This window comes from Peromyscus maniculatus, chromosome 14 (genome assembly GCF_049852395.1).
Source record: "Peromyscus maniculatus bairdii isolate BWxNUB_F1_BW_parent chromosome 14, HU_Pman_BW_mat_3.1, whole genome shotgun sequence".
In the NCBI taxonomy this organism is placed as follows: Eukaryota; Metazoa; Chordata; class Mammalia; order Rodentia; family Cricetidae; genus Peromyscus; species Peromyscus maniculatus.
This window is the reverse complement of record NC_134865.1, coordinates 13,754,543-13,774,015: the sequence shown is the minus strand read 5'-3', so window position 1 is coordinate 13,774,015 and position 19,473 is coordinate 13,754,543. Positions and strand designations below refer to the sequence as shown.

The following is a 19,473-nucleotide window of genomic DNA, read 5'->3' as shown; positions in this document are numbered from 1 at the left end:
GTGCATATTCACCGCACAAAGAAATGGATTTCATGATGATCTTTGTGTGCCAGTATATCATGTACATGGACCATATTCACTTTCCGTATTCACAGCCCCTCCTCCCCCACTTGTCCTTTTCCTCTTCCCCAAATACTTGACTTCCATTTGCATGCTACACATATATGTGTAAGCATGCAAACTTAGGCTGTGCAAGCGAGAGAAAACATTCAGCATTTGTCTTTTTGGTTCTTACTATTTGTTTTAGCACAATAATCTCCACTTCTGTCCATTTCCTGGCAAAAGCCATAATTTTGTTCTTTATGGCCAAATAAAACTCCATTGTATATGTGCCATATTTTCTTTTTAACCTTTTTTATTGATCCTTTGTGGATTTCACATCATGCATCCTGCTCCAACTCATCTCCCTGTTCCCTCACTTCCACCCTCTGCCTTTGCAGCCTCTCCCCGAAAACAAAATTTAAAAGTAAAACAACAACAAAAAGAACAACAACAACAACAATAACAACAACAACAACAAAACCAAAACCAAACCAAAACCCACCACCACCACCAACAAAAATTTCGGTGGGAGGCTGTAGTGTGGCTCAGTGAGTCATACATCTTCTCTTGTAAGTGTTCATTGCAATGAGTCATGGGTCTGGTTCTGGGCCTCTGGCTTCTGTTACACTATTGATAACGTCCCTCATGGATATTCTATTGTTATCTTGCGTCATGAAGATCCTGTAGCTTTGGATCTGCAGGTCTGGCCCCTTAACATGCTCCAGCAGTTCATAGATGAGGCGGGTGTTGGGGTTGGGCAACCTTGTAGTCCTGGTTCTGGGTTTGGGTGGTAGCTGGGTTGGTCAGCCCACCAGCTTTCCCTCATCACCACCCTGGCACTGCCCTGGGTAGCTCACCCAGTGTAGTAGTAGCAAGGAGCCTGGCCAGTTCTCTTGCTCTCACACCCTAGGGTCGGCTCACCTGCACTCACACCCCCAGGGCAAGCTGTACTTGACCAGCTCTCTCACCTGCTGCAGGAGGCAGGGGCTGAGGGGAGGGAGGGTATTTTCCCCCTCACCCATGCCACCACGTGGCAGATGTGGGGTGGGGTCAGCCCTCCTGCTCTCATGCTCCCCAAGCCAGCTTACTTGCACCCCTTGCCAACAGAGCCAGCTCTAGTGTGCCGCCCAAATGAGGTACACAGAGCCTGCTCTCCCCAGCTCGGCTAGTTGGGGGGTGGGGGTGGGGGGAGGGCAGTGCCAATTCTCCCACTCTTATGACCTCAGGGCCAGCCCAATTCTCCCACTCTTATGACCTCAGGGCCAGCCCACTCACCCGCCATGTTGAAGGTGGGGGAGGTGTTGAAGGGTGGGGGAGGGAGAGGTCATCTCTCCCCTCGCCCACTCCACCATGTGGCAGATGAGGAGTGAGGCCAGATCTCCCAGGCAGGTTCGAGGCTCCTGATCACCTGTGCCCTTCTCAATGGGGACAGCTCTACTATGCTGCCTGGGCGAGGTGCAGGGCTTACTCTCCAGAGTGCTGCATCTGGTGAGGGGTAGGATCAGCTCTCCCCTACCTGCAGTAGGTGAGGTGGTGAGGTGGAGAGGTGAGGACCAAGGTGGGTATTTCTCCCTCGCCCACACCACGGCATGACAGAACATGGGCCCAGCTCTCCCACCCTCATGTCTTCAGGGCTGGCTCACCAGCACTCCCACCAGCAGGCCTCTGGTAAGGGGCTGGCCTGGCGTGCTGCCCTGGGGAGGTGCAGGGCGCACTCTCCTGAGTGCTGTAGTTGGTGAGGTAGTAGCCCATTTTCTTCACGCATCTATAGTAGATTGGCCTATATTCCTTCCGGTATATTTTCAGGATTCATATAATCAATCTGAATCATGCAATAGTTATATTTGCATAGTTTGGTCAACCTCTGCACTAATTTCCACAGTTGGCTGCACTAGTTCCCATTTCCAACAGCGGTGGTTATACAAAGGTAATTTTCTCCATGTCCTCACCGTTAAAAAAACAAAATGCAATAGCCATTCTGACATGGATAGGATGGAATTTCAATGTAGTTTGATTTGTATTTTCCTGATGACTAAGGATATTAAACAGTTTTTTTTTCAAGTGTCAATTGGCCATCTGTACTTTATCTTTTCAGACACGTCCGTTCATTTTGTTGTGGTTGTTGTTTATTTCTTTTTGCTCTCTACTTTTTAGAATTGCTTCTATGTTCCAGGTATTACCCCTCTGTCATATATCTAACTGCAGAAGGCTCTCCTCCCACTCACTTGGATAATTTTTCTCCCTTTGTTGTGCAGTTGCTTCTTAATTTCAGGAAATACTTTCTGTTAACTTTTGGAATTACTTCCTGAATTAGTGGAAGTACGTTCAAGAATTCTTTGCCTAATTCTGTCTTGGGATCTTACCCCCCATCTTTTTCTCTAGCAGTTTCAAAGTTTCAAGTATTACATTGTCTAGTTTTCCCAGCACCTACTTGTTGAAGAGGCTATAATTTTTTTCAAGGTAAATTTTGACATTTTTTTTAAAAGTGTCTATAAATGTGTGGGTCTATTTCTGGGTCCTCTGTTCTGTTCCATCAATTGGAATGTCTGTTTTGTGTCAGTACGATGCTGTTTTTATTACTATGGCTCTGTAATATAACTTGAAACTGAATATCTCGGATTTTTCACTCAGAATTTTTTGTGCTTCCATACAAAATTCATAATCTTTTTTCCTGTTTCTGGGAAGACTAGGGATAATTTGATTTCTTCTTTTCTATTTTTATCCCATTTATTTCTTTTGTTTTATTGCTCTAGCGAAGACTAGAGCACTGTATTCATAAGAGTGGGTTGAAAAAGAGTGGAGAGAGTAGGCACACGTGTCTTGCTCTGGATTTCAGAGGAAGTACTTACAATTTTCCCCCCATTTAGTGTAATGCTGGCTACACGTTTTTCATGTATCTTTGTATCTTTGAGATTATCATGTGGTTCTGTTCTTAAGTCTGTCTATATGGTGTATTGTATCTATTAATTTGTGTGTATATTTGTACTGAACTGAACTTGCATCCCACGAATGAAACAACATGATGTGTTCTTGAACTCGGTTTGTAAAGTCATTCAAAGTGTATTGTTCAGTCTCCAAGCATAAAGTCAACTCGGCCATAGTGTATGAGGTTTTAAATTTGCTGTTGGATTCAGTTTGCAAGGAGCTAACTGAGAATTTTCACATCTGTGTTCATTGGGAGATTGTTCTATAATTTTCTTTTTTACTGTGTCCTTAACCACTTTTGTATCAGAGTAACTCTAGTTTCACAGAATAGATTTAGTAACGCTCCTTCCCTTTATATTTTATGGAATAATTTGGGGGAGAATTGGTGTGAGTTCACCATTAAATGTCTGGTAGAACTCAGCAGTAAGCCTGTCTGGTCATGGCTTATTTTACTTGATAGACTTTATTACTGCTTCAGTGTTATTGCTTGTTATAGTTCTGCTTAAGTTGGTTGTATTCCCTTGCCTAATTTAAAAAGTTATATGTATCTAAAGATTTGTCCATTCTTCTAGATTTTTCTACTTTACTGAAATACAGGTTCTTAAAATGTTTCCTTCTGATCCTCTGAATTTCTTTAGTATCAGTTGTAATGTCTGCCTTTTAACATCATTATTTGAATTTTGAGAAAGGTTGCATCGAATGTGAAGATTACAATAGCAGTCAATGGTCCCATTATGAGAAGAGAATGTGCCAGTTTGTTTCAGTTTTTTCTGCTGTAAGTCTTTATCACTGTAAACTTACTGATCTTTTTCTTGTATATTATGGTTTCTGACTTTGTATTTTTATGGGTTTTTTTTGTGTCTCTGTGCATGTGTGTATTTCTAGTGTTCTCTTTGTTCTTTGATTAGTTTGCTCATTTTGTTTTATTCTTGTTTGTTTGTCCTTCTTATTTGCCTGTTTGTTTTCTTAGAAGGGAGCAAAAAGAAGGCACAGACTTGGAAAGGTTTAGAGGTGGGGAGGATTTGAGAGGAGGTGAGGGAGAGGAAACCCTTATCAGAATATATTATATGAAAAAAAAACTTTATTTTTGAACATCTTTGGTTGACAGTTCATTTTCTTCCCTATGCTTTGAATATATAATTCTGCCTTGTCTATGCTTGAAACGTTTTTGCTGAGAAACTGTTGACAGTGTAATGAGTGTGCCCTTGTCTGTGACAAGTCTCTTTTCTATGGGTGCTTTCAAACTTTGTCACTAATACCCGGCAATTGCTGTATCATAGTGGCGTCTCCCTTTAGCTGATCTTTTAAAAAGCTGACAATTCCACGCAGGTGTACTGAGTTTTAGGCACTGTCACCTGTCCCCCATTACTCTCTGTTTTTCATTCACCCCTTTCTCCTGCTGAAGCTCTTCCTTACCCCCAAATCTCCTCTCCACTTTGATGTCTTTTCTAAATCCACAGGCCCTCAATGAAGGGCGGCAGGGCCTCACTCGAGCCTCCCCCGTTTATGAGGAAATGGTGACAGACTCAATCTCGCGCAGGTCAAATGCAGATAACCACATTTGTAGTGAGTTCATGAGTGTAACAGTCTTGCCGTATTCAGAAGACACTGTTTTTCGGTCCTCCCCAACCACTGGCTCTTACACTCTTTCTAACCCTCTTTCCAATCTTCCCTGAGCCTTGGCACTGGGAATAGTGTAGAATCCCTGTTTATGGCCACACAGTCAACAGTCATTTATTCTCCACATCACCACTTGTGAGTCTCTGTGAAAACCACTGCCTACTCAAAAAGAAGCTTCCCTGATGAAGGCTGTGAGCGTCACTGATCTAGGCGTATAAAGATATGTATTTAGAAGACAGTTTGGCTCCATGTCCACTCACCAAAATAATGGCAGTAGGTTCTCCCTCAGAGTTTTTGACTTCTTTAGCCACAGTTTTTGACTAGGTTTACACTACTAGCTATCAGTTCCCTCCTCTGGAGAGAGTCTCAGCTCCAACCGGACAGCGGATGGTGATCCCCACAGTAGTCATACCGCCACTGTACCAGCGGGCCTGACTTTCCAGGCAGGCTATTCCTGTAGCTTCTGGGGTGCACAGCTGGTCAAGACCACGGATGACTCTTGCCTTCCAGAAACTTGCATAGTACCTTCTGGCACTATGAAAGTTGGGGACTGAACATTTTGAGATCTTAGAGACTTATGTACCTAGATTTGGGAACTTTTCAGGCATTATTTTTCTTTTAAAAGAAGCTTTTATCCTCTCCTTGAAAAATCTCATTAGCCTTTGGAATTTTGTCAATCCATAGAGTTTCTAGGTGGTATTCCCCAGATCCCATGTCCTTTATTATTCCTTCTCATTATTTTTCCTTTTATTTTGAATAATTTCAAATGACTTTGAACTCTTGTATTCTATTGCTTGAAAGAGCCTGCAGATGAAACTGTCCATTGCGTTTTCATTGCATTCATTATTTTTCAGCTCCATAACTTCTGCTGAAATTCATTTTTATGTATAGTTTACTTGATGATGTCGACTTGTTTACTGTGCCGGACAGTTTACTGTCCACATGACACAAGCGAAAGTCATCTGGGAGGAGGGAGCCTCAGTTAAGAAAATACCTCTATGTGCAAGCCTGTAGGGCATTTTTTTAAATTAGTGATTGATGGTGGGGGGCACAACGCATTGTAGGTGGTGTTATCCCAGGGTTGCTGGCCCTGGGTGCTATAAGAAAGCAGTCTGAGTAAGCTACGCTGAGCAATCCAGTAAGCAACATTCCTCCATGGCCTCTGTATCTGCTACTGGCTCCAGGTTCCTGTCCTGCTTGAATTTCTGTCCTGACTTCCTTTGATGATGAACTGGGATGTGGAAATGTAAGCTGAATAAGCCCTTTCCTCTCAAAGTTTCTTTGGTTATGGTGTTTCATCACAGCAATAGAAACCCCAATTAAGACATTTACTTTATCTACTTGTAGCTTTATTGGTCTTTTAAAAATAATTATTTCAAATTAGCTGCCAGATAATATCTTTTCATCTCTCTAGGATCAGTTACAGGAAAAGCATTGTGCTTGTGGAGGGCATTATGTTTCCTTGTTTTTCTTTCTTCCATTTTTAAAGCATCTATATTGAGTTCTTTGTATTTGAAGAAACATTCATTCATTCAGTTTTCACTGACTAGATAAAGAAGGAAGATGCCTTCACTAAGTAGGCCATTTAGGGATCTGCATTCTCTATGGTTGCACTCACTGGAAGTCTCTTGTTGCTCACTGTGGAGGATTCTTAAGGTTGCACACCTTCTTTCAACTTTGCAAAGCCATGGTAGGTAAAGAAAATCATGTGCTAGCGGTGGTGCTTGGAAACAACAGTGTGTGTGCCTTCATCCAATCTGGTATAAGCTAAGCTAGATGACGCCATATGCTTTTGAGCCATTTGAAAAAAAAAAAAAACTAATATTCATCACCTACAGTTGTGGTTGGGCCAGACTTGTTGAAGGAACCAGCCATGAGGGTGGGCAAGTTTGGCACATAGAGTGTTTGGGAAAACCAATGGGCCAGTTGTAGAGGTGTTGACAGGCAAGACATCCTCCCTCAGTGGCTCATGGGCACGCCTCCTGGTGGAGTCCCCAAGCAGCTAAGAGTGGCGATTTATTGAGTTTTAAACCCGTTTCTTGTGAATGCCAAGTTCCCATCCTTTCCCAGGCACTCATCCATGTTGATGTCATTTTTCTGGGTGGGGCAAGGGAAAGTTGGGCTCCCTGGGTTGCACCCTACACAGCCTGGGGAGCTGCTTCCTAGTTACTACACTCTTGGTTTCTCCTAGGGGAGGGATCCTGAGCTGAGAAGGGTCTCTTGGCAGTTGGGGTGTGCTACCTTAGTGGGGAGGAGCAATGCATGTAGGGTAAAGCTATTCTTACCCTCTTCAGTGCATTTAATTTTAGATCACCGCCCCCAACAACAGTGTGTCAGAACTTCTTCACCGTGAATAAACACACTTGTCTGTGAGTGGTTATCAAGCCTGATTTACCAGGGGAAACTTCTATGCTTACTGATATCATTCCCCCCAAGTAAGTACAAATTAATGCAAGTCTTGTGTTGCATTCCCCCCTCTAGTCTTCAGGAAGCAAGACAGTGTCCAAACTGATATTGCTTTTCTAAGATGAAATTTTTTTTAAAGAAAAATGAATAAAAATATGAAAGAAAATTCAAGACCTCAGAGATTTGCATATTGTTTTGGTTAAAAGTTTTGTGATAACTGCCGGGCGGTGGTGGCGCACGCCTTTAATCCCAGCACTCGGGAGGCAGAGCCAGGTGGATCTCTGTGAGTTCGAGGCCAGCCTGGACTACCAAGTGAGTCCCAGGAAAGGCGCAAAGCTACACAGAGAAACCCTGTCTCGAAAAACCAAAAAAAAAAAAAGTTTTGTGATAACTAACAAAACAACTATCTAGATTATTAGACATTTTGTGGATACAGTTATCGGTTTTAAGCACAGAGCCCAGGCACCATCAGAGACTTCCTAACAGCAGATTGATGTTTACATTAAGCTGAAGCTTGTAGCATTTTTGAGCACCGAATTCCGTAGACACATTTGAACTCCACTGACTGCTAGCACAAGAAATAGTGTTTTAAATCAGGCTTGTTAAGCAAGAAGTTTAATAGTTTCTGATAGAAATAAATATACCTATGCAGCCTACATGATTTGCATCTTGCCAGAATGTTGACCCTGCTTATTTTTACTCCCTAGGCTGCAGAAATTCGTAAGTTCATTCTTCTATGACATTGGCTCAGTGTAAGAGACCTCAGAGCTCTCCTAAGAAGCACACTGTTCTTTCCAGAGCTGACCTCACCATCTTGTTTTTCCAGGCTGTCCTTGAACTCAGGGTCCTCTTGCCTTAGTCTCCTAACTGCTGGGATTACTGTGCCCAGTGCTCTGACATTTTAAAGTTTAGCCACAATGTTTTCAGTGAGAGAGATGGACTATAAAAGACTTCATTAGAAGCAGTAACCTCAGGTGTGCCCAGCACGAAATATAGCTATTCTATTTCAAAATGAAGTTATATGCTAAGTCCAATCAGATGATGTCTAGTAGCAAAAGCAAGAGTACAAGGAAACAGATTGGAGTGACTTGGCTTCCTGTTCCGCTTCCCTCTATCAGAGGGAAGAAGAGGTGGGGATGGAAATACAGAGCACTCAACATGTGCAAGGTACTTGTCGCCGTATTCCATGAGTCCACTAACAGGATCTCCAGTTTACAGATGAGAGAGTCAGAGACTTCTGAGTTCTATACACACACACACACACACACACACACACACACACACACACACACACACACACACACACGCTCGCGCGATAGGCAGTGTGCCTTTAAAAATAAAGTAGTTACAGAGGGGGATAAGAGATACAACATTACGATAGCAGCTAAGCAAAATGTTTTTAGATGCTCTATGAAATGTCCTATATCCTCTCTATTACTGACTCCCATATGAAAAGATAGGTTAACTGTAATTATATAATGATCACAACTGTTTATCAACTCATCTCTCAATGAACTCTTATTTACTTATAACTTTTGGTTATCTTCAACAACACTGCTACGACCACCAAAAACAAGGGTTTTAATTTTTAATTTTAGATTTATTTATTTTATGTTTATGACACGCATGCATGTATATGCACTATATGTGTGCCTGGTGCCCGTGGAGGTCAGAAGGTGGTGTGGGATTACCTGGAACTGGAATTATGGATGGTTTTGAGCTACAGTGTGAAAACCAGACCTGAGTGCTCTTCAAGAGTAACAAGTCCTCTTAACTTCTGAGCCATCTGTCCCATCCCAAGGGCAAGGTTTTGTGTGATTGCATGTTTTCATTTCTTTGGGGGACATTTATAAAAAATAAAACTTCTTGCATATAAAAAAAAAGAAAAGATAGGTTAATTGGTTATTTCAATAATTCTTTGGCCTCAAGAGCTATCAGGAAGGGTGGTAGTCAGGGAAAGATTGTCAAACAGAGTCTTGGTGCATTTTTCTATCATGAGGAACAAAGCTATCTCCGGAATGCAGTCAATCGCTGTGTAGGAAGAGACCAGTGAAATTCACTCATGATCTGACTATCCCTCCCTGGCATTACAGTGAACACTCACACAGTGAGCACAGGAAGCGTGTACTCTTGCGCTGATTTGCTTCCCCGCCCCCCCATGGGATTCTGATTCTGTTTGGGTTTTCTATTTGACAACAAAACACAACCAAGCCAGACCTACTTGCAAGCAAACAAACACTGTTTGTTGGATCATTAACATGCGTTTAATAGTGTGTCATACCCCTCTGCCAGTGAGCAGGCGAGTAACTTGTGTGTGAAGGGAAAATGTATCTGGTTCCCTTCACCAACTAAGAGGGATGGCAAGGGGATTATTGAGACAATAGCCGTAAAGCTGTTTGAGCTTCTTACCAAAAGGAGCTCCTGGAATACAAATTATTATTAGAATACCATTGTTACATGGTTTAAAACTACAATTTGTAGAGCAGTTTATGTAGATCAGTGTGTCAGGATCCTGAATAGTTGAACTTCTACTTGGGGTGGTTGTCTTTGCATGCTAGGTCCTACAGGGAAGTATTCTTTTGATGAAAGCACATTCTGGGGGCCAGGTGGAGTCACCCAGCAAGAGGAATAATGAGTGTTGCAAGAACAGACATGTAGAGGTAACACCTGTGGAAAATGGATTTCTGAGCTCTCATTTCTATAATACATGTTTATATTACACAGTCCTACTACAGTGAGGCTGGGCGGGGGTGGGGTGGGGGGGCTCTGACAAGCCTTTATTAAGTGCTTCATGTGCAGATTATGTGACCCGAGACCAGCTGGAAACAGATACCGAAATTTTGCTTTGATAAGCGAGGCATTTTGGTAGAAAAAGAACGTGGTACCACTGGACACGATTTCTGTAGGATGGGTGTGACATTTCTTGTCATTTAAGAGCCTCACCATGGGTTTGATTCTTGGAAGGCACCCTGGTGACCAGGAGAGAAGCATGGGCTCTGGAATCAGACATGCCTGGGTTTATTTATTAGCTGTGGGACCTCAGGCACCTCGGTTTCCACCTATAAAATGGGGACAATAAAACCTACCTCAAAGGTTGTCCTGAGGAACGCATAATGTAATGCGTGTAAAGGACCCAGCACCAGAATAGGTTCTCGTTAAAGGTTATTCCTGTTCCCTGCTGTTTGGCACGTTTCAAGCCTCTATATTGTTCCTCAAATACAAGTGATACACTGACTTTTTTCTTTTTTTAAAAAAAAAGCTTATGTTGAACTTAAACACTGAACAAGTCAGAGGTAATGATCTTCTTCAGAGGCTATATAATAAAAATATATTCTGTAATATTTCCACAGTAAGGTCAGATCCATTCAGAATAACCTGTTAAAACAGCTCCATATGAAAACGAATCAAGATTATCACAAAATCCACACCAGCTCATTCCTAATTGTGTCTAAATTCCTAGGAACATCATTTGCAGATCAAGTTTAAATACGCCAATTGTTTAACTTGTACAACAATCTCTTGGCCAAAGCCCCCTTCCTGGGTTCTGAGAGGACTCAGGTTCTTGCTTGCAGACAAGGTCCTGAGCTACTCCCTTCATTGTATTAGATGCTCCCAAAACTTTAAAAGATGTTTAAAGGACCATCCAGAAATGGAGGGGGCAAAATGGCATAGAGATGGGGGTTGGGAAATGTTGAAAGACTTTGGCACATAGCCCTGCACCCCAGGTTCCAGCCTCCTTACAGGAAATGTTCCAGGCAATGTGGAGGCCTTGGTAGAAGCCCACGGGCCCTCACAGCAATTAGAGCTGATGGAAGGGAGGCCCCTCACCTCTTGGCAATTATGAGCCCACGGTAGTAAAATAAACACACACACAGCCACTGTCCCCCATAAGGTTTTTTCTTGCTTGAGGGTTTCAGAAGCAACACTGGGGAGCCTTGAAAATGAAAGTCACAGCGTTGGGGCAGGGACCAGGATGGTGCCCTTTCACGTTTATCCAAGGCCCTGAAGGAGCTATATTCCCACAGAATTTGAGGTACCTGCTTTTGCAGACTTGACTAGTTGGCAGGAGCAGTAGACACGAGAGAAGAGAATAGGGGCTGATTATCATAGCGAAATGGCCCTGGAGCTATATTCTACTTGGGGTATCCCGGCAGGCTGTGGAGAGCATGTGGGTGTTAGGAGTCAGCATTTAGTCAATTCCTGGATGAACTCATTTATCATCTCATCTCTCGGTGGTTACTGTTTCTTCCCCCTTTAAATGCAATGGCATTTTAAAAAAAAAGAACAACAAAACAGTGTGTGAAAATTCAAATGATTTTAAAGCATACGTAAGTATACTATCTCTAGAGCTCAGTGTTTGGATGCTTTGAAACATGGTCAATATTCTTAAAGAAGCTCAAAAATTAACATAGAAATTGACATTCAATTAGGAAAAGATGAGAGTGTATGTAAGTCAGTCTGATAGAGAATTAATACAAATCCAGGCAACTGTAAAAACACATCAACAAAACAGATGTAAATGTTGTGTACAGAATAGTACTAAGTATGGTATCATTTTCTAAAAACTTTCCTACTGAAATACAACAAAAAGTCCTTAAAATTACTCCTTCTTCCTGTGATGGCAGAAACATGTCCAGCATCACAGGAATAACTAATACAGAGAATGACTTAAGAGTCATGCTTTAAAAAAAAAACAAAAACACTTCTGTACCCTGTTCGGTTTCTGTTCATGTGAGTGCAAAAGGGTTCCGGGGAACAGTTCTTTGCAAGCTGGCCTGTTTTAATCAGAATGCTGTGCAAAGCATAAACTGAGCTGTATCAAGCCCTGCTGAAACACGCTATAGACGCTGCGAGAGTAATTTGTTTGATGTGGACTCTAGGCAACGACAAGCACTAACGTAAAGCACATTGCACTCTGTATTTTGAAATGAAAAGCTAAGCATTTCAGGAATACCTTGCACTTATTTCTCAAGACATGGAAGAAATAAAGCAGCTGCTCTTATAAGCCTGGGCATATTTATAGCATTGCTTTATTTTCTTAAGGCATAACAGCACCCATTCATCACTTGGGAGTAACAAAGCGGTAACCTGATAGATGACAAATATTAGGAGCTTAATGGCTGATGTCCATTACCGATGGGTCCCTCTCACTTGCTGGAGGAGTCGGCACTGAAGGATTAGCGAACAAGCGGAGCACCTGAAAAAACTTGCTCTCCACAGTCTGTCATCAAGGCTCTGATGGAGGGCATTACCTGAAGCTCTTGTCTGAAGCTGCAAACTGCTGCCACAGCCATCAGTTTTTCAAAAAGAGTGGCCTGCTGTCCAGCCACGATGCAGGTGGCTGGGATGCCGACTCTCACAGCTCATCCCCTTTATGGATCTCCGGAGCCCAAGTACCAGGCTGCCTTGAATTATGGATGAGCACGATGACGGCACCTGCACCCCAAATCCGTTTGCCCTGATGAAAGTCTTTTATAAAACTGTAAACTATCTAGCATTTATCCTCATATTTTCACAGCTAACTAAGGAATGCACACCTATTTAAAGTTCCAGTGAGGAACGTTGGGTTCCGTTGGTACTGGAAGGATACGCTTTGGTGCCACTCACCTCCCTGCTTCTCGGAGAGGACCTCAGAGCCCAGAGACCTAAACCTGCCTTACTGGTTTGGCCCTCTAAGAAAAGTAAGTCATGCTTTCTCTCTAGTTGTTCTGCTGACCTAGAAAATATCACCTTTCCAACAGTTGTGGGGTGGGATGGGTATGGCTTAATGGACTTGTCAAATGAATAAACTCTAGGTGAAACTAGGAACTTTGGAGAGACGGCTTTGCTCATTTTGGTTGTCTTCAACAAATAGCCACAGATTTCCCAGAAAAGGACTACCTGGGTTTTGTTGTTATTGTTCATGTATTTTTATTTCAGCGATATATTAATGTTTTACTGAATGTTAATATTGTCCACATAATTTCATTTATGAGCTGATAAGTACAATACATATAAATATTAAATTGATAAGAGAAATAAAAATACTGATTTTATGACAGAAATAAAGAAGCTCTAAAGGTAGCCGAATTACTTGGAGCTAATGTTATTAACTGACTTTATTGTGACAACTTCTTACAGATAAAAGTAATGTAGTGAGTAATAGGCGTTGCCGATGTTTCAAGCCTGCCACAGAAAATCTGGTTTTCCTTCAAATGTTTCATAGCTGTGGCTTTTTTTTTCTTTTTCTTTTTTGAGAGAACAAAAGCAGATATCTTCAGGGGAAAACGGACACGGATCAAAGTGAGAAAGAGCCTGACGTTTCTTTTCCAGAAAATCAATGGCAGTTAAATGTATTTAAAGTGGTGATTATGGTTTCATTTTCATAGCACTTTTTTTTTAAAAAATTTCAATTCTTTTAACCTCCACGATGAAAACAGATGGCATCCACCGCATCCCACAACTAACATTCAACACAAACACATCTGTAGGCAGGTAAGGATAAGAGGAAAATACTTAAGAAAAATATACAAAACAAAAAGATTAGCAGGGGAAAAAAGCTGTGTCTATACAGAATCCGTCTGCTCCCACTTAGCGAACGAATTGAGATGTAGTCAAGGGTTGTACTCCAGCTAAAGGAACAACTGATAAATAGAAATGCTTTGGCTGCAGCTCTTTTCTGAAGTGTGGTGACACCTTCCTGTACAAGTCCATTTTCAGTGATAAACAGAATAGCAGTTATTACAGCTCCGTGGAGATATCCAAACCAAATAAGTCAACACCATCGAGAGCTCAAATCTGTACGAAGACTTCAATAACTTAAATCCTAGTTTTGAGGATGAATGCCTCATGTCCCACTTAAGTCTGTAAGTTCCCACATCCTTCCTTTGGCCTTCCAAGTGTTGACACACCTGCTATTGCCAGGCCACACATGGAATGGTGAGTTTACTCTGCTTTCTCACGTAGGAATAGTCATGGATCTAACATCAGATGCACAGAGTTCTTTCCAGTCTAAACCCATTTAGGACAGTCAAAATGCTTTCTGTTCTGCCCATAGTCCAATCATTTTTATCATTTACTCAGTTATGGATGGCAGAGAACTTTTGTTCTCCAAAAAGCTTATGACAATATTGAGCCTAAATTATTTCTCTGTTTAAGAAAAAAATCCATGGAAGAATCAGATCTTCAAAATCTGGTTTAAAATGTCCAGATGCTCGTGTATTGATGATTGCCCTGAGTCTCAAAAACCAAATCTGCAAACAGGAAGGGTTGAACTAGTGTAAAACTGTCCATGTTGTGGCATCTGTGTGCACAAAGGGGTGTGTAGTCAGTCTCTTAGATATCGTCCAGTGCACTCATGCACATAGCAATTTTCATTTACTAGTAAAATTTCAACTTCAATGCAGCAAAACCTAACATCTGAAGATCTATCCTTCCCTTTTCTATTTTATCATTCAAAGTAAATCGCAAGTAATTAGTGAGCATAGCCAAGGGTACAGGCTTTCAAACTTATTTACACCTATAATAGATTGGGTAATGCAATGGAACTATAGTATATTTATAGAGGGATTTATTTTTTCTCAGAATTAAATACAAAAACATTTTATAGAAAAATTATGCAGCAGCTGCCAATTAGGAAACAAATAGCATCCCTTTAAAAGCACATTATTCAATTTAGACAACACTTCATAGAGATAGATATTACTTTAAGCTTTATTTCATACAGCTACATCGCTTTTCTCAGGGAAGCACCCTGCCCTTTACAATAATAACCTCACCCATCAGTTATTTTCTTTCTCCATCTAAGCAAACGAACAAACAAAAACCCCCACCTTGTCTGCTTTTAAAACAAAGGAAATCTTTGGTAAATCTCAGTGAAAAAATTGAAGTTTTAGTTACTGTTATCTATGAACAGAAATCTGGCTTAATAATAGTTCTCAGCTTGACTGGCAGCCATTTTAAACAGAAAACTCTCTCTCTCTCTGTGTGTGTGTGTGTGTGTGTGTGTGTGTGTGTGTGTGTGTGTGTGTGTTGACAATCACATTTTAAACTGATTCTTTCCAGATGAAAAGATACTTTTTCAAACAATGTAATAAAAATGTAAACTCAGCTGTTTCACAGACATAAAAGTGATTTATATCACATGCACTGTGCTCATGGAGCTTTTCTCCCCACACAATGGAAGTTTTATTTTGAAGAAAAGTTAATAATTAACAGCTAGGAAAATCCCACAACGCAAAGAAGCCAGCTACAAGGGATTAGCCACCTCCCTTTGCTCTCCCACAAAACACCGGCCAATAAACCTGGCCAGAAAACTGGGGCATATTTGAAATGAAAGTCAACATGGGATGGCCCTTACCTTCAGAGGGGGTAGGGCAGAGAAGCGACTGGAAGCAGCCCCAGAGGCCTGTGGGAGCTGCAGTCTGTCTTGGTCTGAGTGCTCATTGACGATCTTGAGCTTATGAAAACTCACTGAACTGCACAGTCCTGTCTTATGCCATGCTTTAATAAAAAGCCCCCAAAGCAATTACATTTCATCTTTTTCTTTTTTTTTTAGCAGCAGAATAAAAATCTTTTAATGTAACTAGATAAGTATTCTCAATATATATACACATTCTTTGGTATAACTGGCCAACAACCACCCCCTAAAAAGCATATGACTAAAGGGCTTAGAATTATGCCAGTAGCATTCTAGTCCTAAGGAGGGTTGGGTAGTGTAACATTCTACACTTAGGAGAGAGACATGTAAGGAAAGGAAGTTGCGTATATGGTCTCCACCCACACATGATCCCGTTGAAGAGATTTTGAGAGGTCTGTAAAAATATCTATGTTTCTAGCAGTATTTTCTGACGGTTGAGAATCTTATTCTACATACCCAGTCCCCATTGTTTCCTGTTAAGGGGAGGCAGACCACACGGGAACTCAAAACCCGCTACCAGGAGCTGCAGTACACCTCTCCCCACATCAAACTGTTGGCCTTCTATTAATAATAGAAAAACCGGTTTGTAACCAGTCAATTTGCTAATAAACCGTGAAATGTCCAAACTGTCGGAAGTGATGGGCACATAGAACGCTACCCAGCTAGCAGGTCCCTGGACGTTCTAGAATTGGAGGGATGAAGTGAGAACATAGATGCATTGGAAACTTCTATATTGCTACATTTCTTCTGTGAATTTTTGTCTTTAAACTCTAGTTTAACTCATGAGTTCAAACCACTCACTGTTGTTCTTCTGTATTTTCTTTTTCCTTCACTAAAATGCTTTTTTTTTCTTTTCTTTTTTGCCGAGGCTTGCTTTCCTCTAGGCCCCTCACCTTCTGAAACGGCAACTTACAGTGCTCTTACTTCTGTCCTGCTAATCCAAGGAAAACAAAAACATCAACTTGGCGCAGTGAGATGGTATAGCACGTAAAGGTGCATGCAACAGATTCCCGATGGATCGGAACTCTCGACGTCATCTACTTGGTAAAAGAAAATAGAGGTAGGATGTAGACGGGAGGGAGAAGAACACAGAGACAAAGCCTCTTTCGTTTATGGCAATGTAGTCACTAAGCAGAAAACCTGAACAGGATAAGCGGAGGGTTCACATAGCTGAACAGTAAGGAATTATGGATTAGGAAGCTCAACACTCTTCTGCGCCTCTGCCTCAGTGAGGAATGGAAGCTTCCCATGATCCTTCACTTACAGCACGCGCCCCTCCCCCAAACACCACCAGCTCTCCAACAGGAACAACACGATAGTCCCGTACATTGTGCGCTGTTTGCACTTAGGAGTCAAGGAAGACAAGCCTAAGTGGATGATGAGCCCCCACGTTAATGGAGCCAATGTTCTAAAGTTACTTGTGTACATCCCCAGGGTCAAATTCAATCCTCAGAAATCCACGTGCGGTTTCCATGGAAACAACTATAAACACCAAGCAAGGGGAAAATAGCTGCAGTCAGTTTTGTCCTCTGTAGTGACACATGGCCTTTATTCTCTTCTGCCTTTATCTTTCAAATGGCAAGTTTTGGCTTGGTTCTATGTATACAGTAGAATTTCATCTACTCATACATACCTTTAAGAGACCCAGAGTCAAAACGTTCGTTGTAAAGATCAGTAAAGAAGTAGAAGAAAAACATTTGGCAAGAAGCATAAATGAAAAAAGTTCATAAAACATAATTAACTTATTGAGCTATGAAAATGATACAGACTTGAAAATAGAAAACGATATAAACTCCAAGGAAAGGAAATAGTTAACAGGCAGGGGTGAAGTCCTGAATCAGTAAACATTAAGGCAAGTGTGTGTGTGTGTGTGTGTGTGTGTGTGTGTGTGTGTGTGTGTGTAAAGTCTGTAAAATGCGATGTAGACAATAACCACATACAGTCAAGGATGTGCATGAAACATTAACAAGGGAGTAGAAATGAGTAAGAAAGCATTCCCTAGTTAGTGAGTTCACTTTTTCAGCTCTCTGCAAGGGTGTATTTCCTTAAAACAACAAAAGAGAAAAAAATTAATCCTTATTTTATAATAAAGCTTAATAAATGAAATGCCACGAGACTTTTAATGAGCATCCAACCCTATTATGTCATATGCCTTCCCCAGATTAAAACAAGGTTGGAAAATATAATTATGTAATGAATCAAAAATTTAGTTGTAGAGCTGTTCAATGACAGTGTTATAAAGATCCTAGAAAAATATGAGTCTTGTCTAAGGAATAAAAATTAAAATTCAAAGTTTGCTATGTTAGTCATTCAGTACACATGTGAAATTGGCTTAAAAATCAACAATATAAAAATTATGTTTCAAAATGGGCTATTATGGATTGACTTCATTTATTTTCATCATACACTGTGCTTTTATTATTTGGGGACACTGGGGAATCCTGGTGAAAATCTCATTTGTTCTGACTCTGTCAATGACAGAGAAAGGAGAAAATTTCTAGTTCATTCTAATAAGACTACAGCTACTACCGTAACCTTAGAGATGTAGTTTTAAAACATTTTTAACTGCCTTTTTAAAATGGGGATTTGAAAAAAATAATTTAAAAACAGAATCATTATATAACTTTTAAGTCTGAGGAGTGGTACTTGGCTTTAACATAATTTCAAGCTTGTTCCTGAGATCAGGGGTTCTAAACACAGTGACCCACATAAGTCAGTTTTAAATTATAAGTAAAGCAACCTAATTTGAGTAGAACGTTGCTCAGGACACGGTCTTCTTATGTTACCAGGTTCAACTTCAACCCATCTTTGTGAGCAGAGAGGGTTGCATGTCTGTGAGACAAGCCTTACTGTCCAGAGGAATCTAACAAAGGCCTGGACATCCTACAAGTTTGGTTTTAAAGACAAGATGGGTATATAACAAGTTCCATGAAACCTCCAAGATTTCTAAACACAGGAGCTCCAAACTGAGGAAATGTATGTCTAAAACTGGGGCCAGTGTGGGCCTGAGGTGGACTGTGGAGCTGGGCAGCGACCACGTGTATCATTCACATCCTTTCTGAAGACTATCAGTCCTTGTTGTCAGGATGACTGGCAGGACCTGACAGTTGGCCTGGCTGACTGTCACCTGTCACCTGTGACCAACCCAAAGGAGGACCTTGGAATCAAACTCCCAGAGGGGAACTGAGAACCACGACAGTGCCTTGAGCTGTGTCTGAAAGCAGCACACATTTCACACAGAGGAGCTGGGGGCAGGGAGGGTTCGGAATTCTGCTGACGCTGCGCATGTGCGCTCTAAACGTTCACAGCGTTCTAGTCGCGGGGAGCGCAGTAAACACGACGTGTGCATGAGAGACAAGATACAGTCCCTCATTTATGAAGAGACATGCAGCAGAATGAAAACCAGTGGGTCCACAAGCTTCCAAGGCCACTAGCTTCCAAGAATCAATAAACTGGTGTTACGGGAACAAAATGGGAATTCTGTGTACTCTTTAATTAACTAGCAGTCCCTTCATGTCAAGGCCTACAATACTTTCAAATGTAGCAGTCATCACTACAAAAAATGATGCAGAAAAGGATTCAAGGATAAGTTTCATCTACTAAAGAATGTATCACTGGTTCTAGTTTAGTAAATTAAAACATAATATGTGATTTTCTTTCTTCCTTCCTTCCTTCCTTCCTTCCTTCCTTCCTTCCTTCCTTCCTTCCTTCCTTCCTTCCTTCCTTCCTTTCTTTCTTTCTTTCTTTCTTTCTTTCTTTCTTTCTTTCTTTCTTTCTTTCTTTCTTTTTAAGGACCAAATCTAGAGTTAAGCAGCATTAGTATTATAATAAATTTTAATTTAACAGATAGTTGTCAAATTCGTTGTATAATTCAAACCTTCTATCACATTCCAAGGACAACAAGGAGAGATAGAGGCCTGACCCTTGAGTAGCTGCTCACTAGTCCCTGGCAGGGAAGAGCTTCTTTGCTTTAGGTAGCTGGTACGAAACATCATGGAAACACTAGGTACGATACAGCTGTTACAAGTTCCTAACATATTTAGATTCTCCTCGGTTTGGTCCCATGTAGACAAACAGCAACC

At 41.3% G+C, this 19,473-nt stretch overlaps 1 protein-coding gene and 1 long non-coding RNA gene across 5 annotated transcripts in view; one reads left to right on the top strand and one right to left on the bottom strand.

Annotated features, from left to right (window-relative positions):
• The window catches only part of Slc25a21 (solute carrier family 25 member 21), a 487,380-nt gene that overhangs the window by 98,159 nt on the left and 369,748 nt on the right, over positions 1-19,473 (bottom strand). The window lies entirely within an intron of this gene.
• Positions 1,331-19,018, top strand: LOC121822324 (uncharacterized). The gene is made up of 4 exons (XR_006063330.2): positions 1,331-1,600; positions 12,512-12,674; positions 16,260-16,451; positions 18,181-19,018. It is a non-coding gene; the product is annotated as an uncharacterized LOC121822324 (long non-coding RNA).